The sequence below is a fragment of the Marmota monax genome, unplaced genomic scaffold (genome assembly GCF_021218885.2).
Source record: "Marmota monax isolate L192 unplaced genomic scaffold, Marmota_monax_Labrador192_F-V1.1 WCK01_AAM20220418_F8-fsc01587, whole genome shotgun sequence".
NCBI lineage: Eukaryota > Metazoa > Chordata > Mammalia > Rodentia > Sciuridae > Marmota > Marmota monax.
The window spans coordinates 1-24,611 of record NW_026693207.1 but is presented as its reverse complement, the minus strand read 5'-3'; the positions used below and the strand labels follow the sequence as shown (position 1 = coordinate 24,611).

General features: G+C 40.0%; 1 long non-coding RNA gene across 6 annotated transcripts in view; it reads left to right on the top strand.

The window, feature by feature from the left end:
• LOC124100509 (uncharacterized) overlaps window positions 1–24,605 on the top strand; it is a 50,615-nt gene extending 26,010 nt beyond the window's left edge. For 3 of the 6 annotated variants that reach the window (XR_006854330.2, XR_009227956.1, XR_006854329.2), the window contains exons 5-7: window positions 5,104–5,263; window positions 21,725–21,932; window positions 24,054–24,605. This is a non-coding gene — a long non-coding RNA (uncharacterized LOC124100509). Of the gene's footprint in view, window positions 1–5,103; window positions 5,264–8,241; window positions 9,473–21,724; window positions 21,933–24,053 lie in introns of those variants that run through there. The other 3 variants (XR_009227957.1, XR_009227955.1, XR_006854331.2) reach the window with 3 other exon arrangements.
• Window positions 24,606–24,611: the final 6 nt, after the last annotated feature.

The following is a 24,611-nucleotide window of genomic DNA, read 5'->3' as shown; positions in this document are numbered from 1 at the left end:
TACATGCCCTGCAACATTTGCTACACAGTACCAGAGTTAATCTGTCCTGGGTGTTTTATGCTCTCATGCCTCTTTGCATCTCTATTCTTGCATTCGGAGGCTATTGTAAAGTAAAATAAAAGTTATTTGAAAACAAGCACTGAAATACCCTGCCAGTAGACTTGATAACCAAGATAGTTACTAAGTAACTAATGGGTAGGTAGTGTATACAGTGTGAATACACTAGGCAAAGGGAAGATTCAGTTTCCAGGTAGGACAGAGTGGGATATAGCAGGATGGCACGAGGTTTCATCATAATGATGACCATGGCACACACTTTAAAATGGCATGCCATTTAAAATTTATGAAGTTTATTGTTGAAATTTTCCATTTACTATTTCCTGACCATAATTTTAACCATGGATAACTGAAACCACAGATAGAAGGGAAACTACTATAATGTGAGCCTTAGAGGGAAGGCAGTTCTGGGAAGATGTCTTAAATAAATAAAATATTCAAATATACAAATATATACCACAAAGGTAAGATTAGAAATGAAGTTCTAACTTTCAAATTCACTCATCTGATGTGTTATGTACAAACCAAAGACAGTAAAATGAGGTAGAAAAGTAAGATTACATGTGTATGGCAGTTAGCAATAATGATAATTTACTCTGGGCCAGATACCATTCTAAACATTTTATATAAACACATGCATTTAGTCCTCAGAGTTCAACATACAGATGAGAAAACAGAGGCAGAGAGGTTAAATAACATGTCCAAGGTCATAGATAGAGGAAGCAGCCTAAATCAGGATGTGAACTTAGGCCCTGACTCTAAAGCAAAGATTCTCCACTTCATGCTACTCATGATTCATGGTGTGGGGGGCTTCCCTATGGGTTGTAGATGTTTATCAATTCCTGGCCTCTATCCACTGGATACCAGTAGTGACCCCTAATGTGGCAACCAAGTATGTTGAAGACAATGTCACCTGGAAGAGCAAATATCACCATTAGTTGTGAGCTAGTGTTCAGTGATGAGTTCTGCTGCAAATGATCAGGAACAATCTAACTGGAAAATAAGCTATAAACACAAGTCAAAAGAATAATGGATTAATAATAACAACCAAAAAAAAAAACAACTAAAGACCTCTTAAGCTGCATAACAAAAGTGTAACATTTTAACATTTTGGAGAAAGGGAGGCCACCCTCCCATCATATTCTGTACCAGTTAGACCACATCTTATCACACTGATTAAGGCTTTAAGGATTTTTAACAAATGCAGACTCATATGAAAGGACAATAGCCCAGCAATAACCATAGTGATAACAGAACAAGACAGCAGGTCCCATGAAGAACTACAGAAGGAACTGAGGGATATGTACAGTCCAGATGGCACGTGACAGGTACTGCTCTAGGCAAAAGGTCTTCGACATGTCCCATGTGCACCCAGATTATTAAACTCCATTAATGGAAGCTCTTCAACAATTCTTCTCTTGACCAAAGGAGCAAAGCGCAAGTCTAAGGCCTCCCAGAAGGGATATAGGACTAGGAATTCCTGCATTGGAAGAGGGTAGAAGTGGAAAGGTCAGGTTGGACTAGAGAGTCGTAACCTGAGGTTAAAAATCAAAAGTCTACAAGGGCCAGCCAATAGGTAACTTACATGAGTCAAACAAGCCTAAGTAATGGAACGAGGACTGTACAACTGGACCATGCAGAAGGAGCAACTGCCCCTCTACTGCAGTTGATAACTTTCATGCAGGAATGAGAACTCCAAGATACTAGATCTCATTGTTTTCAAGAGAACGTGGAAAGCTACATTTGTATGTAATAACCAGTGATTTTTAAAGGACTGCAATTAATTGAGCATTTCAAAACATTACATGCATCAAACAAAATAGATTCAGGGTCTTATGGAGAGGCTGTAACATGTCCCTTGAGGATATCCCTCTGCCACCATCTAATTCAGGTGGTAGATATGGCAGAACAGAAATTTAACAGATTCTAGACTTACTGTCACGTTGTCAGCAATTTGAATCAGCAGACTGGTCACTTCAAGTTCAAATTCAGACACACTGTGACCCATAATTAACCAATGGCATCTGGCAAATGATGCCAAAGGCTATTAAATCAGAAAGAGTTAAAATTTCCACTGCATACAATGTAAATGAGGAAGAACTCTTTTCTTCTAAAAGGCACATCTTATTTTTGTAGGTTGCACATGAAAGTGAGTCAGAAAAAAGACATGGGGTTGCCTCATGTGGCAGTTAGGTTCTGTCATGAGAAGGTCACCCACAATCTGAGTTGGTAAACAACTTCAAAACTCTTCCCTAATTCTCTAAAACTTAGTCAGAGATCAACTAGGGAAAGTTCAAGAGCCTCCTGTGAGAGAGAAGCTTCACTAAGGGAAACAGTTCTATTCAACTCTGGTCCACAGTCCTCTCTGGAAATTCTGCTGCCATGTGTAGATTTTCCATTATCTATAGATCTTTGCGCTCACAGATATCTGTGCACCCATAGCCAGGACAAAAGCCAATCTGTCCAAAGGAAAAAAAGAGATTTTGATATTTTTCCAATCCCCAGCTTCAAATATCCCATTTTTAATTTTCCCCGAACACATTCAACTTTCAAAATGTAGGCAGCTATTGTTTTTAGCATTAATAATACTGAAATTTTATGATGGTGAGTTTTATAGGTAACTCTTAGTTAAGGGTTTTCAAACCTCTGAACAGAGAATATTTTCTATGTATAACAAGTTATATTTATGGAGCAGAATAAAAATATGCATTGAAATTTATTAGAACAAGTTGTAAAACTACAGCGCAGATCATTCAAAGTAACACAATATTAGCAAATAGTAATAAATGTTATATTACCCAAATTACCAAGGGTATTGCTTATATGTCATTACAGGATAAATGGTCTAGACACCAATGCCAGCACCATTTGTGGATGGGGGCTATATTAACTTCCCACTGTAGCTCCAAAAAAGGAGCATATGCCCATTTACTACTGTCACCTTCCACTAGGTCACCATCAATAAACTTAGAGCTAGTCTCCTTCCTCCTCTTTCCTTAGAATTCATTCTCCACACTGCAACCACAGTGCTTTCATAGAAAACATGAATCTGTGATATGATGCCTCTGCTTAAACACCATTCTTGGCTTCTACTTTGCTTAGAAAAAACTCTAAATGGTTTGCTCCAGCCTGTGAGACTTAGCATGACCTGGCTTCTGCTTCCTTACTCCTCCAAGTCTCCTTCTCCCTAGCCTAGCCAGGGCCATGCTGGCCTTCCAACTGTGCTTCCCATACATGCCATTTATTCCCAGGACTTTTGTGCTTGTGATTCTTCTGCCAGAACCATCTGCCTTTCTTCCTGGGGCCTCATCGCATCTCAAGTCCATCAAGGAAGTCTCTCCTCCAAACTGAATCCAAGAAAAAGGGTCCCTCCCACCTGTTGAATATACACACCACCATTACTATCACCTCCACCACCACTGCCCCAAACATCACTATACCACAGCACTCAACTTTTCTTCAGGGTGTGTACCACTACATGAACTCATCTAGCTCATCTGTCCATTCTAGAATGTGAACTTCGTGACAGCAGATAGCTTATGTATCTTACTCATTGCTCTATACTAAGTTTCTGGCACATAGGTGCTGCTCAATAAATATTTTTGACATGAATAAATGACTGAACACAGTTTTACTAGGAATCAGCTGTTTACTTAATTCAATGAATATTCTTACAGAAAAATGTTTTCTTTCTTCTCAACTACTGCTTATTTAAAAAAAAAAAAACTATAAGCCTATATTTATCAGCCTGTTTTTTGAGGGCATATCACAAGCATATGGCTTAACGGGGCAAGGCAGTGAGAATCCTCTGTTCATGCCTTCAAACTACAAAGCTACACCAGAATTCTGGAACAATATGACTTTAGAACTAAATGGTCCCCTTCAACTTCTTTAAGACTGAGGGTACTTTCTCTTCAATGCTTGGCTTTACTCAAAACTTCTCAGTATCTCCAGGGGTCAATCTGAATGTCTTTCAAATTTCATGAATCATGGGGTGGGGGTGGGGGTCAGGCTTAAGATAAATCAGAGTATAAAGAAACATCTTTCTTTTCAAGAAAACACCCATCTTTGAAGGTTTTGGGGAAAAAAAATACAGATTAAGGGGACTCCTAAATTTCATCTGGCCTTCTCAGAAGCTCCTATTCTAGTTTCTCAGGTACCTGTTTGGCCCTTTTCTTAATGCTCTATGCCAATAGAACCACAAAGACCTCAAAGAGAGGTATAAATTGTATTTGTGTATAAACAGAACCAGGTAAGAAAATATGTTCGGGCTCTGCATGTTCATTGGGACCAATGCACAGAGGGGAAATGAAGAAACTGCTGCCCTGATTTGACAGTTCTGTATGAGGAGAAAGTCTTGGGGCGCTGGCCAAACCTTTCATACCTCAGAGAGGAATTTCTCTACTGCGAAATGAAAGTCAGAATCAGATTAACCTCTTATCTAGCTCTGGTACTCAGTGGCTCTGCTGGTAGCAACAGTCTGTGGTGTTTGACTGTCCTGGCAGCTCTGAGTCTGATGTGCTCAGGTCAAGAAAGAGCCACATGGCCAGCAGCAGTTCCTGTGCACAAACCTCTGTTGGAGGGAAACTACCCTCAGTACCCAAGGGTCTGGTGCTGAGGTGACTTGCTGGAAAATGCTAAGTGGCAGGCTTCTACAGGACCACATTCTGCAAGGTCACCAGAATTTCCTCTGTGAGAAAATCTGCCTGGATGCTGGAAATTCTGAAGTGTCTCATGGCTAGAAGGCCATCTTTTTACTGACTAGTCCAATACTTAATGTCCTGATCCCCAAGTTCAGTGTTAGCCCCAAATACTTAATGCCCTGAGCCTCCAAGATTGTTAAAGCTTCAGGGGATACATTTTCCAGCTCCTACTCATATACCAGATTCCTAGTTCAGCATTCTCATTTGGGTCAAAGGTCATTTGTGCAAGTCTGATTTGTTAACATATGCCTCCCAAACCTGAATCTGTATGCCACCTTTTAGGTGGCAAGTCCCTATGTATGAGTCAGATACAACTCGCCTTCCTCCTTTACCACCTGTGCAGAAATTCTGAGACCCACAGGCCCGAAGGAAAGTCCAAACTTTTCCAGTTGAGGAGACAGAAACTTCCATCAAAAGTTCCAGGAGATAATGAAGAAGACAATGTTTTCTATTATCTGTTTTTGATTGGCCTTTTGCAAAAGGAGCCTCATCTCGGACTCAAGGTAACAAAACAAAACACCTTTATCTTATCTGGAAGGGAGTGGGATGATCTAGGCAGGGGCTGTATTGCTTTGTTTTTGTAACTTTGTTCCTACAGCGGCTTCTTGGAAATGGGCTCCGAAAGAAAAAATTCCCGAAAGGTGTATGAGTGTGTGTATGCGCGCGCCTGTCTCGGTAGGAGATCTGTGGATTTAAAAAAAAAAAAAAAAAAAACTCCTCTAATTCCCGCTTCGCCCAGCCAGATTCTCCCCCTTAGCACCCTATACTCAGGGCTACTTCCTCTGAAAAAGGCTTGGGATCTGCCACTCTCCTCAAGAAACAAGTTTGGCTCTGTTAGCTAGAGCTTCAGGGACTGAGCCCAGGACCAGCTGGAGAGCTCTGCAGCTCCCCCTAGCCCGCCCGAGCGGGTGGCGGTCCTGGCTCCCCACACCAGCGCAGCCGGAGTCTGCGTTAGAGGAATGCTCCCGCGCTTCTCCTGGGGCTCCCGCCCGCCCTGGGGACCCCTCCTCACCTGGCGCTGCGCTGTGCCACTTGCGGAAACCCGGATCCCTGGGCAGACAGACGGGACTGAGGACACACCAAATCCGATTGCTTCTCGCCGCCAGCACTACTAGCCTCTAGCCATGCGTTGTCACTGTGGTCACTGCGCCCTCCGCCCTCTGCGTGGCCCTATGGTCCGACCCTCTCCTCCCCCGGCTTGGCGGGAGGAGGGACGGGGAGGAGCGTGCGACCGCCGGCCTCGCACAAACAGCTGCAGCTCGGCTTGCGAGCCTGTTCGGGTGCACTCTGCACTCTCTCCTGCTGGGGAACCCGCAACCTGGACCCCCCGGGAGCCTCCCCCGCCTCGGGATGGGTCCCCGCAGTGCCTCCGACAGTGCTAAGCTCTCGACGTACTGTTCACACACTAGATTCTCATTAGGTCTGTTTCCTGCTTAACTCATCCACATCAAGCCTGTCTTGCTAGTTTCATCTGTTCTCTAAATTCACAAAGATCACTAAATGATTCTGCGCTCATCTGTCATCTGAAATGCACGGTGCATCACGCTTGTACATACATTGTACACTGAACGCCAGTTTGGAAGTTGTGTGGACTGGGCTCCAGCTTGGAAAGCCTGCAGTGGTGTGTGGTGTCAGTCTCCTTTCTTTGTGCCAAGGAAATGCATTTGTGAGTTGGGGGAAAATGGTGTTATAAGGGGACATGTTACAATACAGCCCAGTTTAACCCGGAGTTATTTGAGATTTAACTGAAACTCCTTCATTTTCCAATGTTGGCTCCTCTATCCACTTTCTGATAAAAGCATACGCTTTTAAAGCTTTAGTCAGAAACTCAGATAAAATAGAGATTTATGTGTGGTGTTATTAAAATTTTGTATTTTTAAAATAGTAGTTTGTCATTGGCAAATTGACAGAACTGGAGATGACATTTTATTTATTTATTTAGTAAATTTTATTCTGAGCACTGTAGTAAGAAGGCGAGGACTGTAGCTCGTTTCATTTTTCAGTGGTGTGATCTTGGGCAAGTCTGTTATCATCTCAGATTTCTCATCTGTAAAACACAGGTAGTCAGTCAGAAGTACCTTGTGAGAATGAAATGCCACTACATGTGAAATGCTTAGGACAGAACCTGGCATATGGGAAACATTCACTCAATATGTGGAATCTAATATTAATAGCTGCAAAGAAGCAGTGACTTATTTAAACATAACAATAAATGAAAATTTAGGTAAAACTGTATCAGCCTAGTGACAATTTCACTGTACTTCCTGTTAGAGCCGCCTGTGATAAACTGCCCCAGAATGTTAATTTCAAAGAGTACATTATACCCCACCAAAGAAAACTCTTAAGGCCCATCTTTGATTGATCTTAAGACCAGACCAAGAAGTTGGAGACTTTCAAGGCTTTGAGGAATGGTCCTGAAAACAATAATGAAATATTTTATTCACCTCTCTTACTGCCAGCAACATACCATCTCCTTCAATCATCAGATTACTTTTCCGGGAAGGGAATCCCAGAGTGATTGGCATTTGTTAGGTTAATAACTTGAGGAGATGTCCAGTGTAGTGTTCCTAGATTTAGCAAACAAACAACAAACAAACAAACAAGAAATGCAGGACTGTCAGTTGAATTTGAATTTCACATAAACAACAAATAACTTTTTGGTATGTCTTATGCAATATTTGGAACATACTCGACAAAATTATTTGTTGTTTACCTGAAATTCAAATTTAACTGGGCTTCCTGCCATATCTGACAATCCTAATAAATGGAATTAGTAAAGAATATTCCTCACATTCCAAAAAGACAAGTCAACACAGGCAGATTAAAGGTGAATTTGATGTGGGTTATTTTAAAATTTTATGTGGTAAAGAAAAAGTGGAGTTGTGTTTATAAGTTGATTTGTTATTGAGCTACTTCTTACCTCTTAGTTTCTGCCCGTATCTCCACTGACAGCAATACTTACTTACTATTTAGTATAAGTAAAAGTGGTTGCTTTTTGCTTTATTCAATATATTGAATATAAATACAATAATGTATTCAGTGGGGTTTTATTTAAATAGTGTTTATTGAGGGCCAACTGCATGTCAGGTACCATTTCACAAATGAATAAGACAAAAGTTCATGTCTGGAGGATAAGGAAATTTTAAAAAACCCAAAGTGCTACCCTATCTAGGTAAATACAGAAAGGTGGGTGTTCAGTGAAGTGAGTTAATTGTCCTAGGAAAGGTGTGGAAACCAAGGATGGGATCCATTGCATGGGATCCAATAAAAAAAACTGCTCCAACCAGAATGAGCAGAAGAGTAAAGACCCAGGATGGCAGTTGTGCGTAAGTCTGGGAAGCAGCTCATCGTTGAGTGGAGTAGGAAAGCTTCGGGGAGGTAAATGGAAATCCTTGAGATTATTACATGGGGATGGAATGCAAAGAAAAAAATTGGGACTATATTTTTCCACTTTAAAGTATACATTTAAAATTAAATCCAGGAACTGCAAGAGGAAAACATCCAGAAAAGGCCTGATGCAGCTTATGATGGATTGATCTGAACCTACAGGAGTATCTCAAACAGGAGACCCCATTTCAACCTGAAATCTAAGAATATTCTCCAAATGGCCCAGAGAAGGAAGTATAATCAGAAGACTGTGCTCAGCTACAGGAAACAGGTTTTATGCAGTCTAATCATAGCAGCACTGCTTGTTGGTTTATAACCTTTAGAATCACATTATAAACAAGCCAAAGAAGGATTAATGTGACTATAGGCAAAATGTTAGTCAAAAATGATTATTTTTTTTTTAAATGTGCAAGTAAAAGTAGATAGCAGGATGTAGGAGTAGGGAGAAAAGGTTGAGTTACTAAGGTGCTCGGTTTAGAAAGTAGAGAATCAGAAGATACTGCAGCAACTTTGCAGAGGAGAGAACACTGGGGGCTGGGCATAGAGAGGGATCTCTGTCAGGAGTAGAGGGGCCAGAATGTATGTGAGCTAAATCTTTGATTTGCCTAGAAGAAATTGGGTAGGAAGGGCCTACCATGGTGCACCAAGAAATAATGACATATCAGGATCTTTTGAAAATAGGAAAATACCCACCAGAAATCCAAAACATAAATTATTAAGAGTTTGGGGAATGGGACTGGAGTTGGGGTGAGGGTTACAGTGGGCTAAAGTGGGGGACTCATTTTTCTTTTTTAGTACTTTAGTACTTTTGAACAATTTGAACTATATGCATGATGACATTGAATAAATATTTAAAACTTTTGAAGACTAGAAATTTGTGAAAAGGAAGACTTAAGAAAATGGCTTTCAAGAATCAGTAAGACTAAAAAGAGCATGCTACAGGGACACTGCTACATGGATGTTCATAGCAGCACAATTCACAATAGCAAGACTGTGGAACCAACCTAGATGCCCTTCAATAGACGAATGGATAAAAAAAAATGTGGCATTTATACACAATGGAGTATTACTCTGCATTAAAAAATGATAAAATCATAGAATTTGCAGGGAAATGGATGGCATTAGAGCAGATTATGCTAAGTGAAGCTAGCCAATCCCTAAAAAGCAAATGCCAAATGTCTTCTTTGATATAAGGAGAGTAACTGGGAACAGAGTAGGGACGAAGAGCATGAGAAGAAGATTAACATTAAACAGGGATGAGAGGTGGGAGGGAAAGGGAGAGAGAAGGGAAATTGCATGGAAATGCAAGGAGACCCTCAGGGTTATACAAAATTACATACAAGAGGAAGTGAGGGGAAAGGGAAAAATAATACAAGGGGGAGAAATGAATGACAGTAGAGGGGGTAGAGAGAGAAGAGGGGAGGGGAGGGGAGGCGAGGGGGGATAGTAGAGGATAGGAAAGGCAGCAGAATACAACAGACACTAGTATGGCAATATGTAAATCAATGGATGTGTAACCGATGTGATTCTGCAATCTGTATACGGGGTAAAAATGGGAGTTCATAACCCACTTGAATCAAAGTGTGAAATATGATATGTCAAGAACTATGTAATGTTTTGAACAACCAACAATAAAAAATTTTAAAAAAAAAGAATCAGTAAGAGTTAATCTGGAAGAAAAAGAGAGTTTTCTGTAGAAAATGGGACTGCATGATCAAAGGCACATGGGCCTCAAAGTGAATGGCACACCTGGGGAATGTCCAGGTCTCCATGATGGCATTGGGTATATGGTTGAGGCAGAGAAGAAGGTAAGAATGAAAGGGTGAGCTGGAGCTACTAGAAGAGTCCTCTAAGCAATGCGGCTGAGTTTAGACAGTGAGCATCTCCAGGACAGGAATCATTTTTATTCCTCTGCATCCAGTATAGAGCCTAACACTAACATTCACCCAATAAATGCTTACAGAATGAATGAAAAAACTTACAGGCATATAAGTAAATTATATAAGTATTTATAGGCATATCAGAGTTTTTAAGTGTAGTATTATTCTTATTTTTAGAAAATAATTTTATACTAAAAAAGATGAATTGAGGAAAAAAAAGCAATGAATTAGGAGGCTATTAAGTGAAAGGTAATGATGTAAACCACAATACTGGCATTGGAATGGAGATTGAAAGTATAAACCAGGCAAAAACAGACACAAAAGATCAAGAAGGGGAGTAAGTCCCATATATCCCTGAGATCTCTAGCTGCGGAAATCAGATAGATGATGAAGCCCCTAGTTGATGAAAGAAAACAAGGAAAATGAACAGGTTGTCAAAGTAAGGTAACAAACGCAGTTCTGCATATACTGAATTTTAAAGCTCCAAGGATGATGTTTTTTTAAAATTGTAGGCCTTGGGCCATTAATAGCTTATGAAGTCTATGTGGTTCATTGAGGCATTATCCCACCCCCCAATGAAATGAAACATGATAAATTTCAAAGTACATCACATGTGGTAAAGTGTTGATCCACAAACTTGTATTTTTATTGCATATATATGTATGTATCTGTTGTAAAATTAATTTCCTGTCATGTGGTAAAAGCAATGTTTGAGAGCTTTTACCCTCGGACACACAGGCAGAAGCAGTGGTAGATGTCAACTTCCATCTGCTCAAAAGGGTCACCTGGGCACTCAGTCTGCATTTAGTGACTTCCCATTGTGCCTTTTAAAATATTTTATTTTTTAATATTTTATTTTTAGTAGATGGCAAAACACCCCCTTTTTATATGTCTATTTTTTTTTTAATTTGGGGCTGAGGATCAGTCCCAGTGCCTCACATGTAACAGGCAAACATTCTACCACTGAGCCACAACCCCAACCCTTCCATGTGTCTTAGTCCGTGTTCTGTTATTATAGTAGAATACCACAGACTGGATAAACTAGAATCAATATGAGTTTATTTGGCTTATGGTTCTAATACCTGGGAAGTCCAAGATCATGACACTGGCATCTGGCAGGAGCCTTTGCACTGTGTCATGACATGGCAGGACAAGCGAGCACACAGTAGGCAGAAAGGGAAAAATCAGGCCCATCTCATCCTTTTTTTTTTTAAATCAGGAACTCAGTCCATGATAACAGCGTTAATCCATTCTCGAGGTGGAGCCCTCATGGTCTAATCACATCTTAAAGGCCTTATCTCTTAAAACTGTTATAGTGGCAATTGTATTTTAACATGAGTTTAGGAGGAGACATTGAACGCCATAAAACACTGAAAGCTTAAAATTATCTGTAGTTGGAGACTTCATACACAGAAATTGGCAAACACAACAAAATAGGAATGTGTCCCCCAGCCTGGGATTCCCACCTGCTCCAAGCAGTCACATCTCTAGTCAGAACCATCTCATAGGTCCTTAATCATACAAGTCTGAAGCTCAATGTGGAGAAAGAAGTTATTTATTTGGAAGTTGTTTATTAGTGTGTGGGATTAACAAGTGCTTGTAGAAAAAGAAAAACTCTAAGGCCACCTCATTCAGGCAAAGTTGGAGGAAGAAGAGCTAGTGAGATTTTCAATTCTGATCAAAGTGAGGATGGAAATTGGGTTTGAGACACTCTTAGATGTCAAGAAAGAAAAGGGGCTTTTAAAGGCAAGTAGGATCAACACTGCTGATTCAATAGGGTGGATGGAAAAGGAAGAGAAGGCTTTAGCAATTGGGAGGGCATTGGTGGCCTTTAAATTAACATATTAGTCTATGGGAGTGAATGTAGGAAGCGGAAAAAAGGAGTAGAGATGAGGATACAATTTTTAAAGACATTGTGTGGAGAAAGAAAGGAAAGAGAATCTGGCTGTAGTTGAGGAAAAAAAAAGAATGAGGAGGGTAAAAATCTGAAACATGGTAATAGAACCTTCCAGGAGGTCAGAGCTTTCTTAACCTCACCTACGCCATGATGGCTGGAATTCACTTGTTCATCCTGAATTGGATCATGTGGTGATGCATTTTTCCTGGTGACATTGATCAGTCTGGGAATGAGATCACAGAAGAGAGTTTTCTGGGATTAGAAACTGGGAGAGTAGATTGACCCAAGGCAAAGAAAATGAGGGAGTTTGTTAACTTAAAAGATAAGTTTTTGTAGTTAGGATGTAATGTACTCATGTCAATTCATATTACTGGAAATCTAAACAAATCAGAATAGTAAAAATAGAAAGTGGGGGTCCTCCATGGCCCCACCTCATGAAATAAGTGCATAACAATCCGGTATAGTCTTCTAGATGCTCTTCTAGATTAAGAGGAACATCCTGGCCTTGAGTCCAAATCTACCTGTCCTAGCTCTAAGGCCTCGGTCAAGTCACACACCTCAGTTTCCTAATCTCTAAGATGCAAATAATAGCACCTTCATCCTAAGGTTGTAGTAAGGATTAAAAGAGATAATGCCTATAAAGTAGAATACTGTTTGGCAAAATACTTCTCTAAATGTGATGGATGTGTAATCATTTTGCTTCCCCATTGACAAACTACCAATGTTTCCCATAGTATACTGGGAGAAATAAAGTCCAGCTGTCCTGATGTGACACTAGTGCCTTATATATGTGAATATGTACATGAATATATGAATATTTGCAAAGAACTGAAAGTACTGCTGGGTTGAGTAGGTTGGAAGAACTTCCCTGGAGGCAGAGTGACAGCATGAGGAGGTATAATGTCATGGTCAGAGAATATACTTTGAGTTCCATGAGTGCAGAGGTGAAGTTCAGGGGACAATAGGTCCAGGATAGATATACCTCTTAGCTTCCAAAGTAGAGAAAAGATAAGGATTTTTTTATTCAATATTTTAGACAATTCCAAATTTCATTATCCAATTCTAGGCTGAGCCTTCACCCCTCATTAGCAGTGACATTATGAAATTAGTTTACTGAAGGACTCTTGAGCTGTGGATGTCATAATTGCCTTGTTTGTATGCATCTAGTCACTGGTCTCCATGACCTAGTTTGCCAAACCAGTCGCCAGGACATTTTTCCTTACCCAGGTCATTGAAAACACCCCTGCTGACTTTAGTCAAGATGTAGGAGGCATTGTGCTGAGTCCAAGACTCCCAGGCTTCTCTCAGTGGCATTGATTCAGTCATCCAACTCCTTTATCTGGTTGCTGAGTTACTTGATTCCACATTCACAAGGCTATTCATTGGCTCCTCCTGTTTCTACTGTTACACCCTAACTGAGGCCTTCCAAGGCTGTGTCCTTGATAGTCACAAAACGCTTCTTTGTTTATACATATCATACAAACTCATTTTAGGAAAATGGTGTTTATTACTAATTTAATGTACGTTCTCTGAAGCTTTTCTCCACATAAACAAATGCATGCATGTACACTGAAGTTATTGGTCATTTTTAGAAGTTATATTTTCATTAAGCAATAGAATACTAATATTTTATCAAAGCAACATATCCAGATCTACAGTATCAGCTTGAAAGGCAATATAATATTTCCACAAGAAACTTGCATTGTTTATCAGTCTTAATTTTGAAATTATACTTCAGTGAATATACTTGCAGCAAAGTATTTGTGCATGTTTTTAATTATTTTTTTATTTGTTTTAAATATCTAGAAATGGGTTTTCTGGATCAGGATATATGCATTCTTTTGTCTTCTATTTTCTTTTCACCCTTAGGTGTCCTTTGCCCCAGGACAAAGGACAATTTATGTTGTGGCAAAATTACTTCTCTAAAAGTGACAGCCTTGTAATCATTTTACTTCCCCCTTCAGAAACTGTCAATGTTTCCCATAGCACACTGGGAGAAATGAAGTCCAGCTATCCTGAGGTAGCATTGCAGGATGTGGCCTGAAGTTCCTTTTCTTTAGGTCTCTCATATTCAACTCAGTTTACATTCAGTCATTCTGGATTTCATGTCATGGCATCCCCTTTGCTAGAAGGATGCCCACTTTTGGGTTCTGAGTTCTGGTAGGAAGCAGGCAGTATGCTCAAACTGGATTATTTGACGCACATTTACTAAATGGACTGTTGACAAAGGTGACAGCAGAATTCAGGAAATGCAACAAGGCATAGTGTAGTGCCTTTGGTGAATGCTGACAGCCCTTACCTTCCATGGGCTTAAAGGAGCAAAAACAGAAAGCAGTAACTAGAACTTGGCACAGGTAACTCTGTGGAGAAGGTCGCCTGACAAGAGCTGTGACCTTCATAGCAAACCCATTGAAAGCCAGGCAGGAAGAAAGCCAAGGGAGTAAATATTCCAACCCCGTTTCTCATCTATACCCTAATCTCCTGCTGGAAATTGTCCAGCCCAGTTAGAAGCCAGAGCCCATGCATGATGCTGTCCTCCATGCAGGTCAGCCTCCAGGATGGAGAATGAAAGAGAGTGGATCTGATGAGAAAGATGTGGAAAATGTCCAGCACACCCACTTTCTCCTAACTGCTAGGTCTTAAAGTGATTTAATGCCTCTCAGGGCATTTAACATAGTCTCAATTACATTTTTTTGTGTGCAATATCTCATTTTCTCAATTAAGTTGACAAACTCTGTAAAAAGAGAGATGACCCTTTTCACATGCATTATCAGAGGTTCAAAAATATTTGCTGTGGATTTATCCCTCATAGAGATTCAACTGCCTCAAGGCAGTTGAGCTAGAGCATTCCCTTATCCCCAAGAGAAGTCAGAAAAGATAAATCTCTGAATGAGGGAGGCTAGGTTGAAGGGATACTAAATGCCAGGACAGAAATACAGAGTCCTTCTGTAAGCCCCATTCAAGAGTCAATGTGAGAGAGCTACACAGGCCCACATTCAGACTGCACAGTACACAGGAGAGGCTGAGAGGAGAACCACAGCAATGTCTGGGCAGGTGGTCTCTGATAGCAAAATGTCACCTTAGAGAAAATATGATCCATCCAGAAATCTGAACTCCCCTGAACAAGGTTTCATAAGCCTCCTGACAAATTGGTACACAGCTGGTGTTCAGTCGAGATGCTAGAATCCTATAACCAGCGCAGCCACCTCCTCCATTCTGATGCAAGGATGGTCCTAGTGGTGACCATCTGATGCAAGGATGGTCCCCCCATCCCAGAAGGCTTCTTAAAAATCTCCTAAAAGATGGTTAGAGACAGAAAGGTACAGATGCTCTGGTAACCACAAATGGAATCTGATTCTTGTCTTTTGGACCCAAGATGCAGGGAACCTCGTAGCCTCCCTGAGATCAGGGCTCTGACAGTAATGCCATCAAGCAATGAGTTTGATCTGTCTCTTACAACTGTCCACAGGAAGTAGAGACAGCTGTCTGAGTATGCTTCACTGAGGCCTCTGGGCCTCAGTTTCCTTTCTTGCAAACCACCTATATTTCAGGCTTGTTATTAAGATTGATGAAATAATATCCAGAAAACACCTAGGATAATGCCTGATTAACAAATACTCTATTCCCTGCTGCCACTCCCAGTTCTAATGACACCAACCATTCTGTCCACCTCATTGTGTTGCTTCTTTCATAAGCAATGGTTTGAAATGAACTACATCATTTCCTAGGCAGGAAGACCTCCCTTCAGTCACTTTTGCATATGGCTTTGACTTGCCCCTCAGGAGGCACTGTAGCACAGCAAATAAGGATACGACACAGCAGCCCCACCACCTGAGCTGTCCACCATTAGCTCTGTAACCTCAGGCAAGTCCATAGATTACTATATGTCTCAGTTTTCTTATTTGTGAAGCAGGATAATATTGGTGCCTACCCTACAAAATAAAAATTGACCAAGTGTGTTAAAGCACTTAAAACAAAACCTACATGGGTTTATTACTGTCATCTTTAGAATTGAAGGAGGTAGAAGAGAATGAAATCCTACTGTCCCAAACATAAGTCAATGGCAACTGAAAAGTATGCAAGGGGGTGGCAAAGCCACTCAGCCCACACTCCTGTGTTCCCTGAACTTGCAGACACTGCACATCTCTCTGTATGTGGAGGCTTAGCTGGGATGGGAAAGGGGTAAGTGATGAATTAAAACATTCTCAGTGTCACTTTTAAGTAAATAATTTAATGCTGATGGGTGTTAATATTTTCATACATAAAATGAGTTTTTGTCTCATTGTTTCCTAAATCCCTTCCTGATCTAGAGATGGCTTTTATTCTATGGAGAAAAGGCTTTATGGATGTCACCTTAGCCAGAAATTTTAGTTCTGATGCTTAAGCCGATGTGACCAATATTGCCCCTGGTGGCCTCTGTGACCTATCATGAGTAAGGCAAGGACAGTAGCGTGCAGATTTTTGACATTCATCTAGTTGGTCACAAGGTCTCACTAAAAACACTAAAAACACCCACCATATAATTGTGGACCCCATTAGCAGATCCTAATACTTACAATGAGTATAGAAATAATATTTTTATAATATCAGAATGATTGGTCTTATTTTTATATGACCTTGTATATTATTTAGGTCAAAAATTTTTTTTCATTTCAAAATATGGTAGAATGTTTTGACCTTTTGGGGTAAAGTCTTCTTTAAAAAAAATAATGCCAGTAGCTCACTTTTGACTTGTGAAAAATTCTGGAAGTCCCTACCTTAGGGTGTGTTACTCCCTGGCCCTCATGGCTTGTCAAGAAATTTGGTGTCAGACACCTTTTTTTAGGGGAAGGAAACACATAATAGGGTATCAGAGGGAATGGGACCCCAAACACATGCAGTTTACTGATGCCAACAGCTGTAGTTTCTCACCAGTTTCATCCCTTATCTCAAGTTGCTTTGTCCCTTATCACCAGGGAACTCAGTCCTTGTTCCCCTGCTTCACTCAACATATAGTAGCTACTCAGCAAGTATTTGTCCAGTGAAATCAGGCTGCTCTGTAACTGTTACAAAGCTTTGAAAGGGAGATGGAACACTAAGTTCTCTGAGTGATAAGGGTGCTGATGCAGTCTCTCCTAGGCATCAGTTATGGCTTGTAAAAGACACCTTTAAATTCTGTCCTCTGACATGGCTGACCACTCCCTTTTGTGTGACTATGTTCTCCCAGGTCCCATCCTTCCTCCCTAGAAATATTTACTAATTCTTCCTTTGCTACCAGATCCCAGGGAATGAAAGGCCTCAAGGCTTGGAGCCCCTCTCTTCATCTAATATTCTTAGATTATGTTAGATCTTATCTACACCTTTAAGTATCACTCATGTGCTGGTGATTTTCAAATATGTAACTTTAACCCCAAAGTTACAGAACTCTGGTTTCCTGCTTGATATTTGGATGTCTTGCATGGATCTCAAACATACATCAAACAGAACCCTTATTTTATATTACTCTTCTACTGGCCCCACCTGGCCCCACCCCACTCCCTTTTACAACACCAGTGTTGTCAGTTTCCAAGGGCCATCTTGACTCCTTCTGTTCCCTCACCACTCGTGTGTACTACATTGACAACTCCTGCCAGTTTTCCCTCCTGAATAACTTTGGTTTCACTCGTTTCTCTCCATCCCTATGGCCACAATCCACCAGGTTACCACTCTTTCTTATCTGGGCTTCTGCAGTGGCCTGCTCTGTGGTCCTCTTGCTTTCAGTCCCATTTTTCAGTCTCATTTAGACCATTCTCCATATAGAGCTAAAGGAACCTCTCCAGAAAATTTAAGCTGCACCATCTTTGTTGTTAAAAATCTTTCAATTTTTTTTTTCAATTTTCAACTCTTTGTATTTGGAATAAAATCCAAATTCCTCACCCTATCCCAGAAAACTCTAACCAACTTAGCACTTTTCTATACTAAATTCATCTTCTTCTACTTGCTATACTTCATAAACCAGCAGCATCTTCCTCTTGTTTATTCCTCACATAAGCCAAGCTGTGTTGCTGTCTGTGTGGACCCCCTTCCCCAGATCCTCAGATGCCTGGATTCTTCACCTATGCCAGGTCTCTGCTGAAATGTCACCTCCTCTATTAGCATCAGGAGAAGCAGAATATATAATTACAAGAAAGGGTTTATCAGATTAATTTATACTAGCAGAGGCTGGATAATCCCATGATGGCTGTCTGCAGGATAAAGTGCCCCAGAAACAAGTAAGTGCCCGGTCTAAGAAGCTGGAAGTCTCAGAACAAGGGGAACCAAGAATGCAGCCCCAGTCTAAGTCGAAGTCCCAGAAGCTTCCTATAGAGTTGTCTGTGCAAGTCTGCAGTGCAAGTCTGTGTTCAAAGGCTAAAGGAAGCTCCAAGAAGACAGGAGCACTGAGTGTCTTTTCCCTACAGGGCCCAGTGGAGTGTTTGGCATATACAAGGGCACTTGATAAATATATATGGGAAGAAAGGTAGGGAGACAAATGGAGCAAAGGAAAGAGAGAGGAAAAGGAAGAGAGGATGGAAGGGAGGGGAGGGGAGAGGGTAAGGAAGAAGGCTTTTCCGATCAGTGAGATCATAAATATAGATACTTGCTTTCAGCAAGGGGGGGAAAGGAGAGACAAGGAGAAAGCACTATAGATGTTTTTGTTCTTTTTGTCATTGTTGTTTAGGAATCTACCCTATATCAGATGATTTATAAATTATTCCAGTTAATCAATGAGATTATTATTCCACTTTTATTAATGAGAAAAAAAAAAAAAGAAGCTCTGCAAAGTTAAGGAATTTGCCAAAGATCTCACAGCCAGTTCTGAATGAGAGGGTCCCATGCTTTCCCCACCACACCACGGAGGTCAGACATCTCCTGTGTCTAAGTGACTACTAAACAGCTGACCTTCTTCACAGCCTGTGGATTGAAAACTGTTTTTTAAAAAATAATAATATTTAAATAATTTTTAATTTAAATAATATTTAATTTAAATTTTTAATTTAATTTATAAATAATTTTTTAAAAAATAATCAAATACTATTTGAAAGAACCTGGTGAGGTCCGGCACATTAGGACTGAAGTAGAAGGTAGAATTGCTAAAGAGTTTTGATATGAAGTAGAGCGGCAATCCCACTCCACCAGATACCTAGGGAAGCTGAACTTAATTGGCAAGCTTTCATGAGGAAGGAAGGGTCAGTTTCCATGGTGTAAGCACAACAATACTCCAGGCAGTTCAAGCTCCTGAAAAGAGCTCCCCGGGTTTCATACAAGCAAAGAGCTCCCTGGGTTTCATACAAGCAAAGAGCTCCCTGGGTTTCATACAAGCCTGTAAGTATTTTTACATTACCCCTCTCTTATTTACTATAGTAATACAGATCACTCACTTATTAGCCTCTGTATTGGTGAACTACTTTGCAAATTGACACACATCTACCAGAAAGATAGGAATTCAAGTGCACTTAACCAAATTCATAAGGATTCATGTCACGGAGAGTTTGCCAGATTTCAGTGGCCAATGACAAGTTAGTGAATTATATACATAAATTTGCAAATAAAGTTTGCATTTTTGTTCTTTAAAGAAAAACTTCTAATAGTTGTTTATTTTTAACAAATAGCTTTATTTAGCTATAATTCACATACCTAAAAATTGAATCCATCTAAAATGTACTATTCAGTGGTTTTAGAATATTTTAGAGTTGTGAAACCATTACCCACCACAATCTAATTTTAAAGTATTTCATCACTCCAAAAAGAAGTCCTGTGCTTACCAGCAGTCTTTCCTCTACCCACCCAGGTCCCAGCCCTAGGCAACTAATAATCTACATTTTGTCTCTATAGATTTGCCTATTCTGGGCATTTCACATAAATGGAAGTATCCAATCTTCTATGACTGGCTTTGTTCACTTGGCATGTTTCAAGATTCATCCATGAATCACGTCTCAGTACTTCCTTCCTTTTCATTATAAAATAATATTTCATTATGTGGATATTCCACATTTTATTTATCCATTCATCTGTTGCTGGGTATTTGGGATGTTTCCATTTTTCATCTGCCATTGAATAATGATTCTATGAACATTTATGTATAAATTTTTATTTGAATGTTTTCATTATTGTGGATATATACCCCAATTTATACTTTCTTTTTTTAAAATTTTTTTTAGATGTTGATGGACCTTTATTTTTTTATTCACTTACTTATATGGTGCTGAGGATTGAACCTAGTGCCTCACACATGCTAGATGAATGCTCAACCATTGAGCCACAACCCCAGCCCTGGAAAATTTATACTTTCTAATTTCAAAACTTACTATAGAGCTAAAATAACCAAGATTATGGTGGTACTAGCACAAGAATAGAAATCTAGAGCACTAGAGTAGAACTGAGAGTCTAAAAATAAATTCTGACATATATGCTTATTTTTTGACAAGTCTACCCTATATAAACTCAAAATGGGTCTTGGGCCTAAATGTAAGGCTCAAATTGCAAAACTTTCAAAGGAAATTTAGAGTAATAAATATTTGGGAGGTGGAGAAGCAACTTTATTTCTTTGTATGTGAATATCTCATTGTCTCAGCACCATTTATCAAAAGAGTTTTCTTTTCCCATTGCTTGGCCCTGGAGTGTTAACTGAAGTCAAGCAGTATGAGTCTTCCAACTTCATTCTTTCTCAAGATTATTTTGATTGTTCTGGGTTCCTTGCACTTCCATAGAATCTTCTAGGATCAGCTTTTCAATTTCTCTGGAAAAAACATTTTGCTGCACAATGAAAATTTCTACTTGAATTACAACACATTCATAGGAAGTTGTGCAATCACTTCAGTATCAACTTGAATGTGGAACAAACAGGGTAGGTTTAGTCTAAAATTGCTCAAAAGCTTGTATGGAAGGCAAATGAAAAGGCTCCTAGACACTGATTGAGAAATGGTTTTGCTTTTAGTGACACTTGCAGATTAGAAATACTAGTGTTTTTGTTTACCATTTTTACTATTAATCAAATCCAGTGTTTTCTAGTAAAGCAAATTTAAAAACTAAAATGCAGTTTGTGCCATCTTCTCTGTTACCCGGCAAGACATGTGTTGAGCACCTATATCCTATAACACCTAACCCTTGTTTTGCACACTTAGAGATTCTGATTCACTTTGGGCTGAGGTAGAGGCATCTTTGTTTTTAAGAATCTACTGACAATTCTATGGAGCTTCTCAGTGGAGACCAACTGCTGTCTCCTTGCTTCCCTCTCAGGTCTCCAATCGTGTTCCCTGCTAATCTATCTCCTACTTTTCAGCCAGAGAGATATGGCTACTCAAAGATGAACTAGAACTGCTATGGGGGCTTGTTATGAATGCAGACTCTCAGACCCCATCCCAGATCCACTGTGTCAGAATCTGCAATTAAACAAGATTACTAAATAATTTGTATAGACTAGAGGCTGCTAAACTCAGGTCTAAAAGTTGGATCTGGCTCATACCTATTTTGTAGGCCTGTGGCTACCACCTAAGGTGTCAGGCCTCCATGGGCGAGTGCTGTGAGGCCCCAAGAGCAAGTGCATGCTTCTCCCTTTATCCCTGATGCCTATTTTGCTCCTAGCACTTGCCTCTGCCACTTGTAGCTGTGCCTATTCACTGCTCAGGGCCCACTGGTGATGTTGGTAAAGGATTTCAAACACAGGCACGGCACATGGAGGGCCAAAGGCACATACTCCAAAGTGCAAGTTGTTCCAGCATGGAGGAATTTGCTGTTGGCAGCTGCTGGGACCACAATGGAATCTTAATAAGAGAGTTGGTGACTCTGAGCTGCTTTTTCTCCAGCCAGCTACCAACGTGGGATTGCCAACCTCTCCAGGAGGAGAGAGAGCTCACTGGAATCTGAGTAGCAATAAGGCAGAGAATGAAACTGAGCATCCCACTGACAATGCCTTTCTGCTGAGGCCCATCCTCTCTGCCCTGTGAATGTCTCCAGCTGAGGGTTACTGGGAACAAAGACGATGGAACAACTATTGCAGGCAAATAGGAAAGGGTAGGACATGGATTTTTACTCTTGTTATTTAACTTGCTTTTAAGTTCCCACTAGTAGTCTTGATTTTGTCTCTTGGTATAAAAATATTGCTGTCTGGATTTTTACAGAAAAAGGTTGCCAACCCTCAAGACTGAGGGACATTATTGTTGGAGCTGCTTACACTTCAGTATAAGCAATCCTGGCCACCAATGTGCTGTGCTTAGGTTGGGATCCTCTACGGTCACTTGCCAACTTGACTATAATTCACATACCATTGCATTTTTATTATGCTACTTCTCTGTCTCTCAGGCTATAGGGCTATTCTCACTTTCCAATGTGAATCAGATATACCTGGAGGGCTTACAACAACTTTGGCTGGGCTCCACCCTAGAGCTTCAGTAGGTCTGAGATTGAGTCCAAGAATTTGCACTTCTTATAAATCTTTGGTGGTGCTGCTGCTGCTGCTAGTCACAATTTGTAGGGTGAACTCCAGTCCCATCTCAAACTTGAGATCAGAGGTATCTTCAATGGCCACAACTCCTGTGGCCCTCTCTGCACTCTTGTTGTCCATTTCAGCTCCATATCTGTTTTATATCACCAGTTCTCAAACTTATTATTTTTTTAGTCTCAGAACTTCTTTACACTCTTAAAAATGATTGGGAACCCCAGAAAGCATTCATGTATGTGGATTATATCTATCAATATGTATGCTTTTAGAAGTTAAAACTAAGAATATCTTAAAATGTTAATTCATTTACAAAAGCTGCAATAAATCTATTACATAATAACATAAGTAATATCTTCATGAAAAAAATTATATTTTCCAGAATAACAAAAAATGTAAAAAGAGTGAGCTTGGTTTACCTTTTTTTTTTTAACCTTTTAAAATCACTGGCTTAATAAGAAGACATCTGGATTCTTGGGTCAGTTTCTACATTCACTTTGTTCTGTTGGAAGTGTATAAAGAAATCTGGCTTCCAACAGATATAAAGTTAGAAAGAGAGAAGTATTTTATAGATTTCCACATAATTGTGGATTTTCTCCTTTGATACTACACCCAAACTAGACAGATAGTAGTGCCCTACATTTTAGTTTCGATGTGGAGTTGAAGTGATATCCAGGCAGTTTCCTTACTCTGATTTATTAAAGTCTTTTCCATCTTGAATGGATCTCTTTACTCATGTCTGATTTTGCAACATCCTCCACTTGTTGTATGAAAAATATTGGTCCAGGGGGTGAAGAACATTTTCCAAATGTTGACATACTTCATTACACAATATCTTAAAATTGCATTTATTGAATCACATGATTAATGGTAGGATCTAATAAACATAATTTTTATTGATTCGTTAAGAATGTTCCTATGAAACTGGCCTTTTTTTTTTCTTGGAGGGTGTGGTGAACAGCTTGATTACAGTCCAGTTTGCTGTCACAGCCTAACTTTCTATGAAGGAAAGTTTTCTCTGCCTTCTCTTTGGAACCATCAGGAAAATTGTCATCAAGGGGAACAAGGCCAAGAACATCTTAATATTATAATGAAATAGTTTTTCATTTCATAGATTCCCTGAAGAAGTCTAAGGAATTTCTAAGCATCTTAGACTACAACGTGAGAACTACTGTTTTAAGGCATAATATTAATACCAGTTTTTAGCTATGTTATTTGTCTGTTTGTGTGTTGCCCCCTCCCCACCTGGTGTGCAATAGTATTTAATTTCCATAGAGCTCTGGGCCCAGTACATACCTTTCACATGGATTCTCATTGTCTCATAATCCTAGATGTTTATACCCATTCTACAGATGAGAAAGACACAGAATTATATAAATAACTTTAGGTAACACTACTAGAATTTTGAAGTGGGAGTGGGAAATAGTGCTGGAAGGTGGTTTGAGGCCAGTCCATGAGTGTAGACATAATTCAGTGTGCAGTGGGAGCCATCAGTAGTTTTGGGGGTAGGGGACTGGCATGCAGTAACCACAGTAGCTAAGATCCAAGTCCACATTCAGCAGAGACCACACACCAGGCAATCCTAGCCGCAAATGCATGAGGCAGGAAAGAAAATCCACAACACAAAACTCTGTGGAGCACTTGCTAGGAATTAAGGACTGTAATCGAATTTCCTAAATGACGTGTCTCTCCCACAGTTTCTGTCATGGAATTGACCAAAATATCAAACCTGACAAAGCTCCACCAAGCTGTGGCTCTGCGGGACTACAATTTAGTAAAGAGGATTTTGAAGAAAGGTCTTTGTGACCCAAACTACAAGGATGTCGACTGGAATGACCGGACCCCCCTTCACTGGGCTTCAATCAAAGGTGGGTGGGCGATGCCTTAGTAGATCCACCCCTGTGAGCCCACCATTCAGTCTACAGGCTGTGTTACTGAGTAGAAAAAAATATTTTTCTGGAGCTAGATGGAGCATTTCAATCATCACCCCTTACCCACATTAGCAAATTTAGTTTGTTATTTAATGTCTCTGGGCCTCAGTTTATGCTTCTATATAATGGGGGTAGTAATGTTACAGTGGAGTGATAGGCATTCAGTAAGATAGTGGGTATACAACACCTAGCATATAATCTGCTCTTAATTAATATTAGTCTTTTGCCATTTCCAAAACCACCTTCAGAGAGTACTTGTCACCTGCTGGCCACTGGACTGTGTACTTTATCTTTGTGGGTTCACTTGTACTTCTCAAACGTCCA